The sequence below is a fragment of the Cricetulus griseus genome, chromosome 7 (genome assembly GCF_003668045.3).
Source record: "Cricetulus griseus strain 17A/GY chromosome 7, alternate assembly CriGri-PICRH-1.0, whole genome shotgun sequence".
Classification (NCBI taxonomy): Eukaryota; Metazoa; Chordata; class Mammalia; order Rodentia; family Cricetidae; genus Cricetulus; species Cricetulus griseus.
Window position 1 is genome coordinate 75,556,015 of NC_048600.1, and position 19,841 is coordinate 75,575,855.

The 19,841-nt window shown below is 44.5% G+C and overlaps 1 protein-coding gene across 5 annotated transcripts in view; it reads right to left on the minus strand.

Annotated features, from left to right (window-relative positions):
* Epn2 (epsin 2) overlaps positions 1-19,841 on the minus strand; it is a 70,183-nt gene that overhangs the window by 34,272 nt on the left and 16,070 nt on the right. Inside the window, exon 2 of one of the 5 annotated variants that reach the window (XM_035447700.1) lies at positions 6,173-6,294. The exons of the other annotated variants lie outside the window; for them this stretch is intronic. The gene's annotated coding sequence lies outside the window, so the exon portion shown is untranslated. The remainder of the gene's footprint in view (positions 1-6,172; positions 6,295-19,841) is intronic. 5 annotated transcript variants of the gene reach the window in all.

The following is a 19,841-nucleotide window of genomic DNA, read 5'->3' on the forward strand; positions in this document are numbered from 1 at the left end:
ACCACCTCCACTTCCCATTGTTCTACCTACCCCAGCTTTCATGTGACTAGGATTAAAGCCTAACCCCTCTTTCTCTCACAGAGAAGCAGAGAGAGACCCAGAGCTATAGTCACAGGCTCCAAGTGCACCCATCTCCTTCCTCCAGGTGAGAAAGAGCTGGAGCAAGATCCACATCTCCAACATGGGGCTCTGGTCCTACAGTATGGTAACCAACATCTATCCCATCCACAGTGAATACCCAGCAACTAGCACTGTACCCAACATGGAATAAACACCTGAATGAATGAATGATACTACACTTAGAAACAGTATTCCCATCCTCAAAGCCACAATTCAGCAGGAGATAATTTCTCCATTTGTGAAATAAAGAAACGGAAACCCAGAAGATTCTCAGGACAACTGAAAACTGAAGAGAAAGCTAGGTCTCTAGCAAGCCCTGCTATACTCACTCAGTCCCTGTGGCCTTTGTCTATCCTGTGACAGTACAAATGGTTCTTCCATTACAGATGTAAAACATGAGCTATGGAGTCTTATAGTTGGCTGGCTACTGTTAACAGTCTGAGACCCACCTCCCTATATATCCTCATGCAGCCCAGAACCTGGCATCTGCAGTGGACCTTCCTCTCCCTGGATTGCTGAGGTTTCTGTCAGAGAAGCACCAGACAGCCCTACCTTCCTTCTCCAAGAAATTCAAACAGGCAATGGGTGCATCAAAAATAAGCAAACAAAACGGAAACATACAATGGTCAATCATCATATGCACCCACACGGGGCAAGGAGGAGACGGGACATTAAGCTTCAGGTGCCTTCTCTGCTCACTCATATATGCTGAGGAGTCTGCATGTGCTCTTTCTAACGGGTGGCATGTTCTACATCTCTACCCATCTGGTCAGCTTTCCTGAATCCCCCAAACCTGTCAGAAGACAGAGATAAAATCTCTGTGACTATAAGATCAGAGTGACTATACATCTAATTTAATTAAGTTTTTCATTCACAATGTGATATTCATTGCAGGAGAGGGGATAGGCCTCACACAAAATGAAAAAAAGAGACCTTTGATTTTCAGTGGGCATTTATTTCCCAGCTTAACCAGATGTGTCAAAGTCAGTAATCCTGTTCAGATCCACCAAATGCCCAGGGCTCTGGGATATGTCACTTGATTTGGGACTGGGCAAATATGCCTGGCCTTCACTTAAAGGACCCAGGTTTAATTCCCAGGACCCATATGACAACCCAGGAAACCTAAAGGTCTCTTCTAGTCTCTTCAGGTGTGTGCCTGAGAGAGAGAGAGAGAGAGAGAGAGAGAGAGAGAGAGAGAGAGAGAGAGAGAGAGAGAGAGAGAGAGAGAGAGTGTGTGTGTGTGTGTGTGTGTGTGTGTGTGTGTGTGTGTGTGTACAAATGTAGGCAAAACAGAGGCAATATTGGCATATACCTTTAATCCCAACACTTGGGATGCAAAGGCAGGCAGATTTCTGATACAGGCCAGACTGGTCTACAGAGTGAGTTCTAGGTCAGCCAAAACTACATAGTGAGCCCCTATCTCAAAAACAGTAAATAGCTGGAGAGATGGTTCAGCAGTTAAGAGCACTAGCTGCTCTTCCAGAGGTCCCAAGTTCAATTCCCAGCACCACATGGCAGCTCACAACTGTCTGTAAATCCAGTTCGAGGGGATCCAATACACTCACAGAGAATATAATATATACAGGCAAAAAACCAGTGTACATTAAATTAAAAACATTAAATAATAAATATTTAAAGAGAATAAAAGTTTCTAAAGCATGTGAAATAGCCACTATTATAGTCAAAGCAAATGGCTAAAATTCCAACCAACAGCAAAGCTGAACTCACCTGCAGGTCTGAAGAGCCATACCATGAGTTGTACAAACTTTAACCTGGGGCTAAAGTTCTGTGGCACAGGTTATTTAACCCATCCTGGATTCTATCTCTCATTCAATAAAGAAAGAAGGGGGGGGGCAGACATCATGGAATTGCAGCTACTAAGGAAGGGAGACTTGAGTGCCTGAGGCCAGCTTGGGCTACATAATAAGATTAAAACTAATGAGGGAAGGAAACCAGAAAGGGAGAAAAAAAGTACTCAGGTTGTGGGAATTTTAAAGCCCCCAGGACTCACCTGTGAGTAATGGAAAGGTAGGTACATCCCCTTTTTTACACAGACAGGCAATCTCAAAGCCCAGACTGGCCTCAAGCTCACAACTCTCCTGCCTCAGCCTCCCAAATTATGTATGCTAGCACACTTGGCTGCTGAAAACTTACTTTCTAGCCTGCAGCTGAAATATGTAAGCTTTACATGTGAAGAAATCATCCCCCAACTATCTTGAAAGCAGTCTATCAGTATTCTTTGGAAGTGGACAGATGGAGGACAGGGACAGAGGTAGGGCCAATCAGAGCACTGAAAACCAGACCGGACTACCTGGAGATCTCCAAATAGGACTTCAAACTAGTAAAAAAAAAAAAAAAAAAAACAAGAATGCGCTGGGCGTTGGTGGCGCACGCCTTTAATGACAAGGCTGGGACCAGAGACTGTTAAAGACAGAATCAAGAAGGCATTGTTTTTTGTTTTTTAAATACTTAGTCAACATCTAAGAAATTCACAAAAATCACTTTTTTGGGGGGGGGGGGTTAAACTGTGTCACATCAAAGGAAAGCAAATCTTAGAGACCGAAACAAATGTCATTATTCTTTAAGGAAAGGAGAACACAAGTCAAGACATCCCATCATGTGAATTTCTGGGTCCACCATGCCAGTGGCTCTGCTACATGGGAAGTACTTTGTACTCTGTGGGTATGTTGCTGTGAGCAACACCCAAGAACACACGAAGCGCAAAGCTGCCAACAGCAAGAGGTAGGGTATAGAGACCCTTGAACCTGAGAGGGGCCTCAAACAGAAGCCTAGCTTAGAGCCATACTAATGACATAACAATGCCAGGCTGACATCAAGAACAAAGTACTTCTCAAGAATGCAGCACAGCCAACAAAAATGGGGGCTTCTTACTCTTTTGTAAATGATGCACCAGGAAACAAAGTAACCACTACACCTGGGTAGACTGGGGAGGTGCAGTCTGAGATACCTAAAAAATAGCCAGAATTCAAGTGACAGTGGAGACTACAAAGAAACAGAAAAACCTCCATAAAAACTTTAAGGCTAGGATGATGTACCTGAAAGCAAAAATAATTCCATTAAAAAAAAATGAGCTTATTTGTGAAGCTGGGCAAGGAAATGCCTTCCAACCTTGAACTGCACAGCTCTGGGCAGCACAGCAAGGAATCTGTCAAAAATATAGACTGGAAAGATGACTCAGCAGTTAAGATTACTGGCTGTTGAGAGGATGGGGGCTCAGGTCCCAGCACCCACAAGGTAACCCCAAACCATCTGTAACTCCAACTCCCTTCTGGCCCTGTGGGCACCATACATGCTACACATATATACATATATATACACATATATACATAAGCAGGCTAAACGCCCATCTACAAAGAAAGAAAGAGAGAGAGAGAGAGAGAGAGAGAGAGAGAGAGAGAGAGAGAGAGAGAGAGAAAGCAAGCAGTGAGGAGATCCTCAACCACCAGCTGACACCAAAGTAACTCTGTGGGTTACTTTGGTGTATCAAGGACCAATACCTACTCTGAGGGACATAGCAACACCTGTCTGTCAACACTCCCTCCCCAAGACTAACAGACACAGGTCATTCCACAGTGACTCAGGCAATGCAGGCCCAGCTGATTTAATTTCTACATTGAGCATCCTCGCCTCAGATGAAAATTCAAATGGGGGCCTAGCAGCCTCCTGTGACTTTACACATACTTCATCTTTCTAAAAGCAGCTGACAGCCTGTGAAGTGGGTATGCCTACATTTCCACCAGTATTGTGCCAATGTGGTCCACATACTCTGCTTATCAGAAGTTTCTGGAAACCTATTCAAAATCCAAAAGCATAATTGGGGAGCAGAAGGTGGCACACTGAAGGGAAGACAAAGTGCCAATGGTCATGTGATGTGCAGAACTGGAAAGAGGTGTAACTTGGTAATCCTTAATTAACTGGCTATCTCCTGTATAGGGAATCCATAAGAGGAAAGACCTACATCTTCTTCAGAGACAAGTACCATGGTGTTCCTACAAGGAGGGTGCTGAGACCACACAGTTCATGTGACGGAGCCAAGCAGGCCCTCCAGAGGACAACAGCCCAGTCAGAACAATATGGACAGTGCGACATTCTTTTCAACAGTGATCATTTTAGTCTGAAGAGAAAGGGCTATTGTGGCTCTGCCTCAGCCAGGCTAGCTTTAACTTAAAGCCTCATAAACTGCTGCTCTCACAGAGGGGACAAGTGAAAAGGGAAGGTTCTTTATTCCTCTCACACACACACACACACACACACACACACACAAAAAAAAAAAAAAAAAAAAAAAAAAAGTGGAATTCAGCCACAAAGAAATGTCCTCTTCCCTAACAGAACCTACCCACCTTATTCCAGTAGTTTCTGACTGACTAAAAAGGTCAAATGTTTACATCCACAATAAGAAAATGGGCTTCAGAAAACCTTTACATTCATAATCTTGAAGGAGGGAAGACAAACATGTCTGGGCTGATTGGTGGCGGAGCAAATGAAGTCATAGTTTTAAATGTTCCTTCACAGAACCAGAGGGTGTCAGTCAGTCCACCTACACTAGCATGGAGACTGAGAGCTGACTGAGCAGGAAGAACCAACCCCATGTGGCTCAGCACTGTCCTTCAGGCAGACAGAAGGTCCTCCCACAGAGAACCAGACAGCATCACTGAGGATCTAACAAATGCTCTAACAAGCTCAGGAGAGCTGACAGGAGCTACACAGCCTCCTGTGACTTCCATGTCCATAACTTTTCTAAAAGCAGAAATCCAAAACGTGCGCGCATGCACATTCGTGTTTTGTTTTTGTTTTTGTTTTTTCTCTCTTCATTAACAGGTTCCACCTGTTCAGCCTTTAGGAAGAACAGTCAGTGGGCAGCACTTACACATGTAGTGAGACACAATCATGAACTGGGTCCAGAAACCTGGCTGGAGCTGTTGCTGTTGATCCAGCAGAGGATGAGAATATGATGAGCTGTGCCTCCCACTGGAGTCAAGGATAAAACACCCTGACCCCTGTACAAAATGGCCCCATACACACACCTCGACAAGAAACAAGTTCTCTCTTATCTTGTGCCTACACACCTCCCCAGATTCAAGAGTAGTTTTGCAAATACCCAATCCTGGGCAGTATTGTTAGAGCCATGTGAAAAGGCATGCCAGTGGCATGGTGGAGAACCAGGGAACAAGACACTAAGGTTGAAGGCTGTTCTGGCCCAGCAGCTCCAAGGTCAAGGACCAATAGTTCTTGAGTCTAAAACAATGGCATTAGACCAGATGCTCTCTGCCAAACCTCTGGCTAGGCAATGATCTTTTCTGTCAGCCCATAGGCTCCCTGTGGGACAAAGGTAAGACTTCTGCCTTCTGCGAGTACAAAGAGAAGCCCTCAAAACCTCATTTGTCCAGGCCAGCCTAGTCTAGCCAGTAGATTCCAAGACAGGCAAGGCTACACAGAAAAGTCCTGTGGGGGGAGGAGGGATGGATAGGGAGGCAGGATGGGATCACCTCATTCCTCTAAGAATGTGATCAGACTCTGCATTTGTAGCATGCTATGACTGACCCTGGCAATAGCCAGGAGGGATAAACATCCATATCATACACACTTGAACAGGCCTCTCCACCTAGGGGCAGGCTGTAGATGACCACTACTCATACTTCCACAATTGTCCCAAAGATGCTTGAGGAAATGCAGAGCAGCCTGGGAAAATCTCAAGTTCCCATGATTTTGTGCTTAATTTAGACCTGGCTGGTGACTGGGTGGTGCTAGTTTTTAGCTATTGGCATCTCCTGAGGAGCCAGAGCAAGGAAGCAAAATGGGTAAAAAGTAGAGCTCTCAGCCACAAGCCACAGCCTCTAGGCTTCTGGCCCTACAGTGATTTCACACTTTCCCAAAGGTAGCTGATGGTGGGTGCCTGCCCAACTGAGGAAAATGAGTGTTTGCCTCTCTGCTGCCCTGAAACTAGCGCGCACTTCTTGGGGTCAGCTTGGCCACTGCGCACAATGCTATGAGGAGGGGATGGATTCCTGTGGGTGCCAAGGGAGTTACTTACACAGACTGCTGGCATTGGTGGCTGGCATTCCGTGCCTGCAGCTGGCTATGTGCCACACTTCAGCAGCACTAGAGTGAGACAGAGAGACAGAGTCTGGGCTCTCCTCACCAAGTTTAAATGACCTAAAGAAACCATTCAAAAATAAATGTTATGGAGAATGGTCAGGTCTGAAGGTAGCTCTTCCAGTGCCACTGTGTTTAACACTCCCTCTTCTCCCAGCATTTTCCTCAAACAATAAACTGTCATCCAGAGAAACCTCCCTGCCAGACAGGCTCCTGCTTAGAGCCCTACCCATCAGCTGCTTCCCCAACCATCTTCATCCTTCTCAGTTACCACTGGGCTCTTTGTCATTTAGATGTTAGTCGAATAGAGTCCTCTCAAAACTCAAAGGGCTTTATTTATTTTTGTTTATTTATTTATTGGCTTTGAGGCAGGGTTTCTCTGTAACCCTGGATGTTCTGAAACTTGATTTGTAAACCAGGTTGGCCTCGAACTCAGAGAACCGCCTGTCTCAATGCATGTACCACCATGCCCAGCATCTCTTGACATTTTCTTGTTCCCAGACTGCTGAACCCATACCCTCCCTCTATACTGTTACAACAGAACCCCACCAATCTCAACACTGTCTCTCAGTGCCTAGTACAGCACCTGGTGCCTCAATCTCAGTAAGTAAACAACACAGAAGCCAAAAGAAAGTCTAGATGTCTTCATTCTGAAGACTCTTGCTTCTCCCTCGGCTCAATCAATCTGGCCCCTCTGAACTGCTGCACTGCCCAAAGATAAACTGCTTAGAGACAGTAACGCCATCTGTTGAGTATGTACTCACTACAAAACAAACACCTGCTATAACCCTGAGCCCAGGGTCTGAACCTGGGGTCACGCTGTACCCTCCTAGCGTATACTTGGTGGTCCTGCTAGCTGGTCTGTCTGGCAATGTACAGGCTCAGCCAGACAGTTCTTCCTCCCACAACGGACTATACATCTTGATATGTGGCCCAAGGACAGTGAATTTCTAGCTTCTCTGGTTAACAAAAGCAATACCAGCTGCTGCTGAAAGAGGCTAGCAAATGACAGGTATCCGCTGGCCCAGAGACACATGCAGGGTACAAGGAGGTGTTCACAGGTCCTGAAGACACTTGGCAGGAGGCAACATTGAAATTTCTCCCCCCAAAAAGGCAGAGGGAGGCAGCCTGGAGATACCTCCACCCAGACCTGGTATGGCGCATTCTCCTTGTTCTGACTGCAGTCAACAAAACTGGAAGAGTTCTAGAAAGGGTAAATAATTAGCCCCAAACTACATTGCCAGCACTAGCAGCACCAGCATGATCTCCAACCTCAGGTTTCTGGTCTTGTCTCTCCGTCTCTCCAGCCCTCCATCCCTCCATCCCTTCCTCCCCCCTCCCCTCTCTCTCTCCTAAGACAACATTTCTCTGTATAGCCCTGGTTGTCCTAGAACTCATTCTGTAGACCAGGCTGGCCTCAAACTCAGAGATCCACACCTGCCTCTGCCTCCCACCATGCCTGGCTTTCTGGTCTCATGTTTTTATTATTTGTGGCTTTAGACAAATCCACTACTCAGAGTCATAAGAACTAATTTCTCCTGGCTGAATCTGAACTTCAGGCCTAGGAAAAACAGTCTTGTTTGGGTGTTTGGAGGCTGTGGCTGGTGAGCAACTGTTTCCTGCCTAGCCAGGATCAGGACCTGGAATTCCCAGATCCATCCAGTATAGCCAGTCCTGGAAAAGCTCTGACCCTCTTCAGAGAATGCCTTCCCCTGAAGCCGATCAGGTCAGACTACAACACAGTGGGGTCTCAGACCACCACACAGGCTCTAAAAACAATCAAGAATTTTTGTCAAGCCCAGTATCATCTTCAGTTTGACACTACCTAGGCTATCTACTGAGATCATGTTTTTAAAATAATTTGTTTTCCCAAACTTACATTCTTAGGAAATGATTCTCTTTGGCTGTTGTGATTATCTTCTGCTAAAGCACCCACCTGGACTGTGAGGGCCTGAGAAGTCCACATGGCTCCTGTGAAGTTGTCTTTATCATCTAAACATCACAGGGAAACAGGAAGCTTCCAGATACCAGAATGTAAACTTCCCTTTCTGGTACCCAATTATTACTGTTCAGCACTGACTGGCATGCATGAGTTGAGTGCATGCACACATGCAGTGTGTGTCTGTGTCTAGGTCAGAGGACACCTTTTAAGAGTCAGTTCTCTCTACTTCTACAAAGTATGTTCCAAGATTTCAGATTGTCAGAGTTGGCTACAAGTGCATTTTACTTGTTCAACCATCTCATCAGCCCTTCTTTTTATTTATTCTTCTGCAAACAGGGTCTTACTTTTAGAACAGACTGACCTCAAACTGAAGAAATCTCTGCCTCTGCCTCCTAAGTGCCAGAATTAAAGGTTTGTGACACCATACATGGTCTCTCTTTCTTACTGTCAAATATCAGCACTGGTAGCCCCAAGAAAGGAGAGAACAAGCACTCTTATCTTCTTGCTGCTTTTCTGGTTACATAATGTTCTATTAGGTATGCTAGGTACAAACAAGAGCTTGTGGGCAAACCAGATGTGCAACACAAAGCAAGTGAGCCTGGGGTACCATGGCGCTCAAGGCCTAAAGAACAGATCGAAGGAAGACCTGCTTCTCTACCCACTTCTCCACTTTGAAGTAACAGCTTGGGGTCTGGGTCTTCAATCCCTTGCTGTTTATCTACTTTATTATTTGTATGTGTGAGTATATGGGCACACATGCAAAACACACAAGGAGGTCAAAGAACAACTTTTTGGAATTGATTCTCCCCTTATACCATTACATGGCTTCTAGATTATCTACTTGTCGTGCAGCCTTTACTAACTTAACTATCTTGACAAACATACTAAAAAAAAAAAAAAAAAAAAAAAAAAAAAAAGAACCCAGCGGTGGTGGCCTTTAATCTGTGTGAGTTCGAGGACAGCCTGGTCTACAGAGTGAATCCCAAGACAGCCAGAGCTACACAGAGAAACGCTACTGGGGGAAAGTGGAGAGTTTGTACTATGTCACCCAGGCTAATCTCAAATGCCTGTGCTCAAGCTAGATTCCTCAGTAGCTGGGACTATATGTAAGCAGTCCCCACCATGAATGTGACTAGTCCCTTGCTTTATTATAATAACAACTATACCTCACATGGAAAGCCTAAACAACCACTTGTTTGTGTCTAAGCTTCATCCCTGTCACTCCATACATGGTATATCCTTCAAGCAAGTAATTTGTGAGCCTAACACTCTCTCTCTCTCTCTCTCTCTCTCTCTCTCTCTCTCTCTCTCTCTCTCCACTTCTGTCTGTGGATGATACCTGGAGCACTTGGAGCACTTCCAGATCACCACTATCAGCACAGCGCTATACAGTGTGTCTCAAGGCACATCTATGCTGAACATTTATAGGGGCATGTTTCCAGAACTGTTCATTCCTAAGATACAAGTGATTTTGCACTGTATTTTAAACTATTTTTGCCATCCCATTTTACAACATGATGTCATGACATAGATATATTGACAGTTCAGCTGACAGTAGATGACAGACACCTTCTACAGTAGGAGGCAAGGCCACTAAATACAAGGGATTTTAGAGCACGTAAGACATGCCTTTTTCTGGGTTAAGGACAGCACCTCACACAAGACAACAGACTCAAGTAGGTACTCCAGATAGCTGGTGAGCAGACAAGCAGGCAGGGCTTCAAGTACCCCCCTTGTGGTCCTGCCCAAGAGAAAGGAGACTGAGCCACTGTCTCATGGAAGGAGAAGAGAGCTTTGGCAAGGCTTAGAGACAGTGGTGGAGAAAGCAGCCTGGCCAGCCAGCAAGCTAGCATACCAGGGCCCCATCAAGCAGGCTAACTAGTGCTGGCTCACTAGCCTACTATTTACCTTAAAGGACACTTGCCCATTTCCTCCCCTAACAATGCCAATGGCTAACAAAGCAGTCTTAGCCAGCACTGGTCCCTCTTCCAAATGAAAACTCAATACTGCTTAATATTTGAGGTTTTTTTTTTTTTGAGGAATTTTTTTAACAAGTTTTTTTTATATGTAGCAGTGTTTGCCTACATGTACATACATGAACCACACACATATGTGTTGCTCTCAGGGGCCAGAGGCATCGGGTAATCTGAAACTAAAGTTACAGACAGTTCTGAGCCACCATGTGAAAGCTAGGAACTGAAGCCAGGTTCTCTACAACAAGTACTCTTAATTACCAGGCAATCTTCTCCAGCTGTGGTTTTCTTTATTAAATAACTTGCTTTTAAATTCAGATGCCCATTTTGAGTAACAACATATGTGAAATCAGTTATCCCTAACTATGGTATGGAAAGGTGGTGTTTTTATTGAGATATAACTCACACACAATTCAGTTTTGTTTCTAGATTATTCACAATTTTGTGCAAGGAACACAATCTAATTTCAGATCATTTGCATCTTCCTCAAATCTCCTGCATTCATTATTAGTCATTGCCCTCACTGCCCCCTCTAGAATTCCTAGCAACTACAATTCTATTTCCTGTCACTATGGATTTGCTTATTCTGGTCCTTTGTTTCATATATATAAATGGAATCAGACAATATATGGCCTTTTATGTCTGTTATTTTTCACTTAGCATCCTATTTTCAAGACTCATGTAGTCAGGTGTGGTGGCACACACCTTTAATCTCAGCACTTGGGAGACAGAGGCAGAAGGATCACTGTGAGTTCAAGGCCAGTCTGGTCTATACCACAAGTTCCAGGACAGCCAGGGCTACAGAGACCTCATTCAATAAATACTCACCCATGCTGCATCAGTCAATGTAGGGAGTAACCCTGGTTACAGGTATGTAACAGAGGTTTAAGAGCAAGGGAGAGGCTCTCGCTAGGCTGAGCAGACTGGTAAGTATTTCTGGGTCCGTCCTTGCTTGAGTATTTTCCCCTAATAAACTACCATTATAAACTTATCTCTGGCTACACCTTGTATTCATTGATAAGTGGACCATTCTATTTTATGGCTAAATGATTTGCCGTTGCATGGATGTACAACATTTTGTTTATCTATTCATCAGATGATCAACATTTGGGGCCACTATGAAAAATGCTGCTATGAAAAAAAAAAGAAAGAAAGAAAGAAAGAAAAATGCTGCTATGAACATCTATGTTTTCTCCCTTCCGAATATATTCTAAAGGGTAGAATGGCTGGGTCCCCATGTTTACCATTTACCTCTGAGGAACCATCAAAGTACCAGTGCATTTTTAAGATAAAGAACTATTGAAACTACCACTGAACTGCCCAACAATAAAAAGTATTTTAGGAAATACTGCCAAAGACAAAGGTAATAAAGCTGGGCTTGCTTGGTTTAGTCAGAATGGTATTTCTGAAATTTTCATCAGGGAGTGTAAACAGAGGCCAAGTGGGGAAGATGAAGACAGGACACCACCACTTGACCACCACAATAAGAGCTGGATGGGTCAAGAAGTGAGAAAAGGCAGGGAAGCTATCAAAATGGTGAGGAAAGCCTCCTGATAACCAGATAACCATACGCAGTAAGGCCCAAGGCCCCTAACAGCAAATACAGATGGACAGGCTTCAGAGGAAGCAGAAGGTTAGTCTTCACATCAGACTTGCTAGCAATGGCAGGCCTGAAAACAGAGGTAGCAAGTGGTAGCTGGCACTGGGAGAGGCGAGAAAGGACCCTGGGGCCAGCATATTCACCTGGGAGGAACAAGGGAGGACTAAGAGAGAGTAAGGCACCAGGATGCAAGTGCAAAGGGACACACTTTATGTTACACACAGCAAGATATGGATGGAACCTGCCTTCTACTAAGGATCCCCAAGAACAGTGCACAGCAAAACTGCAGCCATTCACTATCCCTCCCTGACAGCCCAACACTGCCAGGGATTCCCTGCCTGGAATCGACCATCTGCTGCCCTGCTCTTCCAGGCCTGAGAAGATTGAGAGGCCCAGGAACTTCCCCAGACTTCCAGCACTGTCTGCATCCTCCCTCTTTCCTCCTGCAACTCCAAAACTGAGAGTATTAGAGGACAGTCTCCACACTGGTACAAACCAGGCCTAACAAAGTGCCTGGCATACATCTGCTACAAGAATGACACAAGACAACGAATCCAGCCTACCTATTCACACCCTTCCCATCCTCCCTCCTATGAGCCTCACCAAACCTCCGAAGCAAGGCCCATTAAAAGCCTAACCTGAGTACAAGGCAATGCCTCTCAAAAACAAAAAACTGGGTGTCTGTGCACATCTATAATCCCATCACTCAGGAGGCTTATGTAGTACTGTCATGCATGTGAGGTCAGGCTGCTCTATATAGAGAACTCCAGGCCAGTCTAGCCTAAGACACACAGATCCTGTCTCAAAAACAAAACAAAAAAGCCTACCATGGTATATGGGTATTTACAGCTTTAAAACAAACCAAGATTACGGTCTATCCACCACTAGTCACCACCAGGAAGATTAGGGGACTTGGAAGCTATGGGGGAGGGAAGACTTACAGCACCTGCTTCAGCTATAGGGATCCCCAGCACCCTGAAGGATTATGATTGGCCTCTTCTGTCCCTTGGCCACACCCCCTCCAGAAGAAATGCAAAACAGAGCAGGCTAACATGGAACAGAATTTTTTAGTCTATTTCACACTAAATTTAACAAGCATAAACAAACAGAAGTTTGCATACCATAATTTTTTTTGATTCTTAAAAGATTAGAAGTATGCTGCCAAATGTCAAAACAAAGTACCAAAAGGAAATGAAAGTTGTTGTTTTCCTTTTGGTTTTATATCCATTGGCCAAATGTTTCTATTCGGTGTTTACACTGCCATTGTCCCAATTTGTTTGGACAAATAATAATCTAGGGGTACATTTCCAGCACTGACAACTGCAAGTTACACAGATCTACACTACACGCCCAGTGGCTTCTTCCTGTGCCCAGAACAAACAAACTCTGCTTTAGAAACTCCAGCAATGAGGCCAACAAAAAAAGGTTGACTTGTCCTCAAAATGTGGATGGCTGCACATCAGCCTCTCTCACTCCAGCTTCCTCTCATTCTTGAGCCATGCTGGGGAAGAACAGGGCCATGAGAACTGAGCTGTCCAGAAGCATCTTCATACGCCCCCCAAGAGAGTGCGAGCCCAAGGCCTCAAGAGTCTATCTACAGCAAAGCCACAGCTCCTGCCGTTTACATGCACTTAGGTCAGTGTCTACTACTACCTGGATGAGTGCTAAACACTATGTGCCCAGAACTGACTCAAGTAGCTCCCAGTACTTCATCAACTAAAAGGAGCCACTGAGCTGGGTGAGGCTCTGTGCTCTTACTAATGAGCCAAGTACAGGATCACCAGTCTTCAACTCCAGTCCAGTACTGACAAAAATCTGTAACTCCTAACACAACCAGCCTACGATCCACAAGTAGAGAAACTGAATGGCTAGAGGTATGGCTTAATTGGTAGTCTGCACCTAGCATGCATGAAGCATAAAACTGGGTATAGTAGAAGTGCTAGGATCAGAAATCCAAAGGACTAAAGAGATGGCTCAGCAGTAAGAACACTTATGGGCTTTTTTTCTAGAGGACCCAGATTCAATTCTCTATACCCACATCGGGTTATCCACAACCACATTTAATTCCAGCTCCAAGGAACTTCAATGTCCAATGGCCTCTTTCGGACGCCACAGACACACATACATATACACAATTAAAAAAATAAATCTTAGGCAGGCATAGTGGCTCACTCCTTCAGTTCCTATACTTAGGAAACAGGGGCAAACAGATCTTTGTGAGTTTGAGCCAGTCTGGTCTATGTAGTGAGTTCCAGGACAGCCAGAGCTACATAGAGAGACTGTCTCCAAAAAGAACAAAAAGAAAAAAATAAATCTTTAAAAATTAAAAGTACATATACAGACAGTCCTTCAACATGTAATAGTATTATCAGCTCAATTTCAGAAAAATGCAATTTAAAACTATATTGGAATACTGTTTACACTTGTCAGGAATCTAAATATGTGATTACACCTGAGGCTGGCAAGGCTGTGGGGAAAATGAACAGCCACACTGCTGGTGGGAAGGCAATGTGGACAGTCTGGAGAAAAACTGGGCCATCTGTCAAATGCCTCAGTAGGTAAAGATGCCTGCCACCAGGCTTGATTTTCTGAGTTAAACTCCCAAGTTGTCTTCTGTCCTCCACAGATACAATCAATAGTAATTGAATAAATAAGGTAGAAAGTGAGGGAAAGACACCAGGTGCTGACCTCTAGCCTCCCTGAAGACATGAGCACACGACTGAGAGCGTGAGAGCGTGAGAGCATTAGAGCATGGACACTACGCAAGCCCTTGCTCCTATCTCATCTCCAGGCTATCCAAGGCTACATATGAGACCCTGTCCCAAAAATACAATGGGTGTGGGGAGTGAGAGGGGGGAAAGTGAGAATGTTGTTGAGGTTTATAAACAATATGCTATCTTTATTTAATAAGAAGGGAGAAAGAGCTGGGCTTAGTGGCACACATCTTTAATGCCATCTCACAGGAGGCAGAGAGGCATGCCTATCTCTATGAGACGAGTCAGCCACAAGGGCTACTCAGTGATATCCTGTCTCCAAACAAGAAAAAAGAATGAGGAAGAGAGAACCCACAAAAGCATGTTATATTTACATGGACATCACTGGAAGGATACTACACCACCAAGTAGTTACCAAGGAAAATAGCAGGCAGAACACAGGTGACCAGGAGTGAAAGAAAATACTTTCTAAAGTATATCTTTTTTTTTTAAATGACATTTATTTACTTATTTGGCAGGCACACAGGCCACAGTGCATATGTAGAAGTCAGAGGACAACTTACAAGTGCTTTTACCCACTCAGCCACCTCACCAGCCTCCTGATGTATTTTAATAACTTTTCAGTTTAGAACTGAGCATTTCATTTATAAAAAAAAAAGGGGGGGGGGCTGGAAAGATGGCTCAGTGGTTCAGAGCATTGGCTGTTCTTCCAGAGGACCCAGGTACCCTCCAGCACCCACATGACAGCTTACAGCCGTCTGTAACCCCAGTTCCAGGGGCTCTGACACCCTCACACAGACACACATGCAGCAAAACATCAGTCAATGTACATCAAATAAATTAATTAAAAAAATTAATCAATGTACATCAAATAAATTTAAAAAAAATTAAAAGCCCTATCTTTTTTGTTTGTTTTTGAGACAGGGTTTCCCTGTGTAGCCCTGGGCTGTCCTGGAACTCGCTCTGGAGACAGACCCACCTGCCTCTGCCTCCTGAGTGCTGGGACTAAAGTCAGGCATCATCACCATTTGACTCCATTTTTTTTTTATTATTGAAAAAAGAAATGTCAGAGCCACATCAAAACCTTTACCGAACAAACCTAGACTCCAGCCCAGACCCTACTGTTATCTCTGCACCCTGCTGTGAAGAGCAATCTAGGCACCAACAATGACTAGCCATGGCAAGAAATCCAGGCTTTCCTTGGCCTGTCTGTCCCTCTTCCCTTGGTGAGGCTCCCCTCCAAGCTCCCCTTCAGCTCCACATTCAGTGGTTTCCTGGCAGTCCACTACAGTCTAAGTCTTCCCTCTGTAGACCCATGAACAAACTCTCCTCAGTGTGTATCCTAAGTAGATCTGTGCCCCATCACAAGGTAACATCAGGTTTAGCCATTCATGTACCAGGTCTTACTTGGTACATATCCCTTATCAGGCCTGGGCACAAAACTGGAGGATGCAGACCAAACAGACACTGCCTACCTCTCCAAGAGCTCAGTAGACACAACACACAGGGAGCAGACAGGACAACAAGGACAACCAGCTTATCCTTCCTTTGAGCAGATGGGGAGGGGCTGCTACCAAGGGCTTATCTGGATACAAAGCCATCCCCATCTCAGACACCCCCTTAGGGAAAGCCCCTAGATAGCAAAAAGACCTGTGGCTAAGGTTCACAGGATGACAGGTCATCAAGCTACTGTAGTCAGTCACCATAAGGTACAACAAAATCATGTTTCCACATCAGTGACCACCAGAGGAGAAAACCTGAGACCAAGCTATTCCAAACTCTTTCCAAGGGCTTCAGAGGGCAGAGAGTAATCACAGCCTGGGCTTTCCTACTAAGGAGGGCATTTACTTCCCCTTTCTGGGCTCTAGATGGATTTGTTTTTCTAAATAAACTTTTATAAAGCTTTTTTATTATAGCTTTTATATGTCTAATGAAAGAGTTTCTGAAATAGTCAATGGGTTTCCAAATGTACCTTCTGCTGGACACACTGTCCATAAGTGCCTGCCATCTTCCTAGTGGTCAGTCTTGGGGAAGATCAGCATCTCTACCCTGGAAGTGGCTCTGTGACTAGTCCAGTGGGCCTAGCACCACTGAACAGTAAATCCAGAATTTCCCCACCACAAAGGCTATTCACAGGAATTCACACAACTCTCATCTATCCACATGCAGAATGAATGCCAAAGACCCCAGAAGGAAAAGACTAGGCACAGCATGTCATGGAGAGGCCTGGTTGGCCCAGAGCCTGCTCCAGCTCCTTGCTTGCACCACAGTTAGCCTCAGGCAAACACATTTCCTAAGCAACAGGCCTGTTTACTTCTGAGGACTCCTGGTTTTTTTGTTGTTGTTGTTTTGTTTTAAAAATTTTGTTTTTGTTTTTTGGGGTTTTTTTGTTTTTGTTTGTTTGTTTTTTAAAAAGACAAGTAGAAAGGACCAACCCCTGTCATCAAGCCTACCCAATGCTGCTCTTACTTGGGACTGGAAAGTCTTTGGATGTACTAGGCACTATGTGTCAAGTAACCTTTTCCTTCACACCATGGAGACAGAAAAAAACGAGTCCCAGTGACTATTTAGTAACCCCACCCAAAGAGCCAGTATGCCACAATCTGGAAGCCTCCAAAAAGTGTGCAGCAGTGCCAACAGTCTGGTTCTACAACCCAGCCTTCATCCTCCACACCCTACGGCTAGCAGCAACATGACAGTACTCCAAATTGCTGCTCATTCCTCCTACCATAACACTTCAAGGCGACTACCAAGTCCTCTGTCTCACCAAGCCTCTCTGCCCCAGGCGTCTCAACAAGGGAAAGGTGGGGCACACATCAGCTCTCCTGGAAAGAAGAAAAGCACTGCAGGCCTCCTCACAGACAGTGAGCCACCAGCACCCAGGGCTAGGAGGGTGGTGATAATAAACAGACTGGCAGAGTAAGCCAGAACTCAGCTAACAGTAGTCATAGTTGACAGCTATCACAGCTGACAGGCCTTTGGGTCAGGTTCTATGTCAGCCTTCCTCACTGTATGTACTTTCAAATGTCTCAAATAACCATTGGGGGCTCATAAAATGATACCACAAAATGTGGTGCTTTGGCATGGTGACCACTTTAAATTGAAGGGCAGCGGATAACCTCAAAACCCAGAGCCACCTGACATTTTCCTCCCTCCTGCCGGTTGTCTCTTTCCCAGAGCAAGTCATGGAAACTAGGATCCTCTTTCCTAAGTCAGATCACAAAAAACGAACCTCTTCTTCCCAATCAGACACACAACCAACCAGGAGGTCACGACTGTTCTGACCCCTTCCCTACTACCAACACTCTATCAAGAAGCTAGCCAAACAGACAATTTGACTTACCTTATCCAACAGAGGGTCCCATTCCAAACCTTGGACCAAGAAATGCCATTACTGAGAGAGCAGGGAAAAGCAGAAATAGGTCTCATTGATTTCACCTAGGTCTTTACTAAATACAAAGACCCCCAGGTTTGCTAAAATCAATACACCCCAGTCATTCTGAAAGCTCGTTGGCACTTAAAATGATGACTGCAGAAGTCAGCTACACTTTTATATGTCTTATTATGAGGATGCCAGCTATGATCCTATATAGGAAGACTCGGCCCCTACACCCTTAATAATCTTAGGGGACTTTGTAAAAAAAAAAAAAAAATACCTTGAGCTAAGAGTATACAGTTCAGTGGGAGAGTGGCTATCTGCCATGCACAAGTCCCTGAGTTCAGTCTCTAGTATAGTAATGGAAGGGGTGGGGTGGGGTGGGGTGGGGTGCTGTAGGGTGGAAGAAGAGGGAAGTAGGAGAGAAGACAGGCAGAGACAAAAGTGAGGGAGAGGAGACTGAAAAAAAAATATATTGAGTATAGAATAAATAAAGTCTATTTCAGCACTGCTGACTTTAATTGTTCCCTGGAAACAACTGATCAGATAGCAGAGAAGAAAAAAAGCAAGATACATGCTCAAAGGCAAAAGAACTAAATGAAGGCCTGTTGTAGTGGCACACGCCTTTAATTCCAGTGCTTGGAAGACAGGCACACCTCTGAGTTCAAGGCCACGATGGTCTACACAGTGAGTTCTAAGACAGTCTGGGCTACATAGAGAGACCCTGTTCTCAGAGAGGAGGAGAAAAAAAAAAGAACTAAGTGAAAACAATAATCTGGGTTTTGGTAGGAAGGGAAAGAAAAGGGGGTTGTTTGTTTAAAGATACATAAACTCTTTAAAGTTTAACTTCTACTTTACAGTCAGGTTACATAGTTAATTATGTTTTTTGCTTTCTCTTATACCAATACTATTTTCTTAATCAACAAAGTGTTTTCCTTGATAATTTATTTCTCTTTAAAGAAAAGAAAATGACTCGGGCGATGGTGTCAGGACAGCTAGGGCATTTGTTACACAGAGAAAGAAACACTGTCTTGAAAAAAAAAAAAAATAGAAAGAAAATGAGGGGTTTCTTTTTTTCCTGCACAATAGGGTTCAGATTAGTTGCAAAGATCATGAGTTTTTGTTGTTGTTTGTTTGTTTGTCTTTGTTTTTTTCGAGACAGGGTTTCTCTGTGGCTTTGGAGGCTGTCCTGGAACTAGCTCTTTGTAGACCAGGCTGGTCTCGAACTCAGAGATCCACCTGCCTCTGCCTCCTGAGTGCTGGGATTTAAAGGCATGCGCCACCAACGCCCGGCTGATCATGAGTTTTTAAAAAGTATTTTTTGTTCTTGTTCTGTTTTAAAGGTTCTGTTTTATTTTTTTGTTTTTTTGTTTTGTTTTGTTGTTTTTTGAGATGTGATAGTCTCCTGTGACTTAGACAGGTCTTAAAATTGATATGCAGTTGGGTGTGGTGGCACATGCTTTTAATCCAGAGAGATGGCTCTGCAGTTAAGAAAACTGGCTTCGGGGGCTGGAGAGATAGCTCAGAGGTTAAGAGCACCAACTGTTCTTCCAAGGGTCCTGAGTTCAATTCCCAGCAACCACATGGTGGCTCACAACCATCCATTATGAGATTTGGTGTCCTCTTCTGGTGTGCAGATATACATGGAAGCATAATGTTGTATAAATAAATAAAAATCTTTAAAAAGAACTACTCTTACTACTGGCTACTCTTACAAAGGGCCCCAGCATCCATGGCAGCTCAAAACTGTCCTTACCTCCAGTTCCTGAGGATCCAACACCCTCTTCTGGCCTCCTCTGGCACCAGACACACATGCAATCGGTGCAGCCAAACATGCAGACAAAACATCCACACATACGAAGTAAAAATAAATCTTTGTTTTTTTGTTTTTTTTATTTTGAGACAGGGTTTCTCTATGTAGCTCTGGCTGTCCTGGAACTCACTCTGTAGACTAGACTGGCCCCGAACGCACAGAGATCGGTCTGTCTCTGCCTCCCAAGTG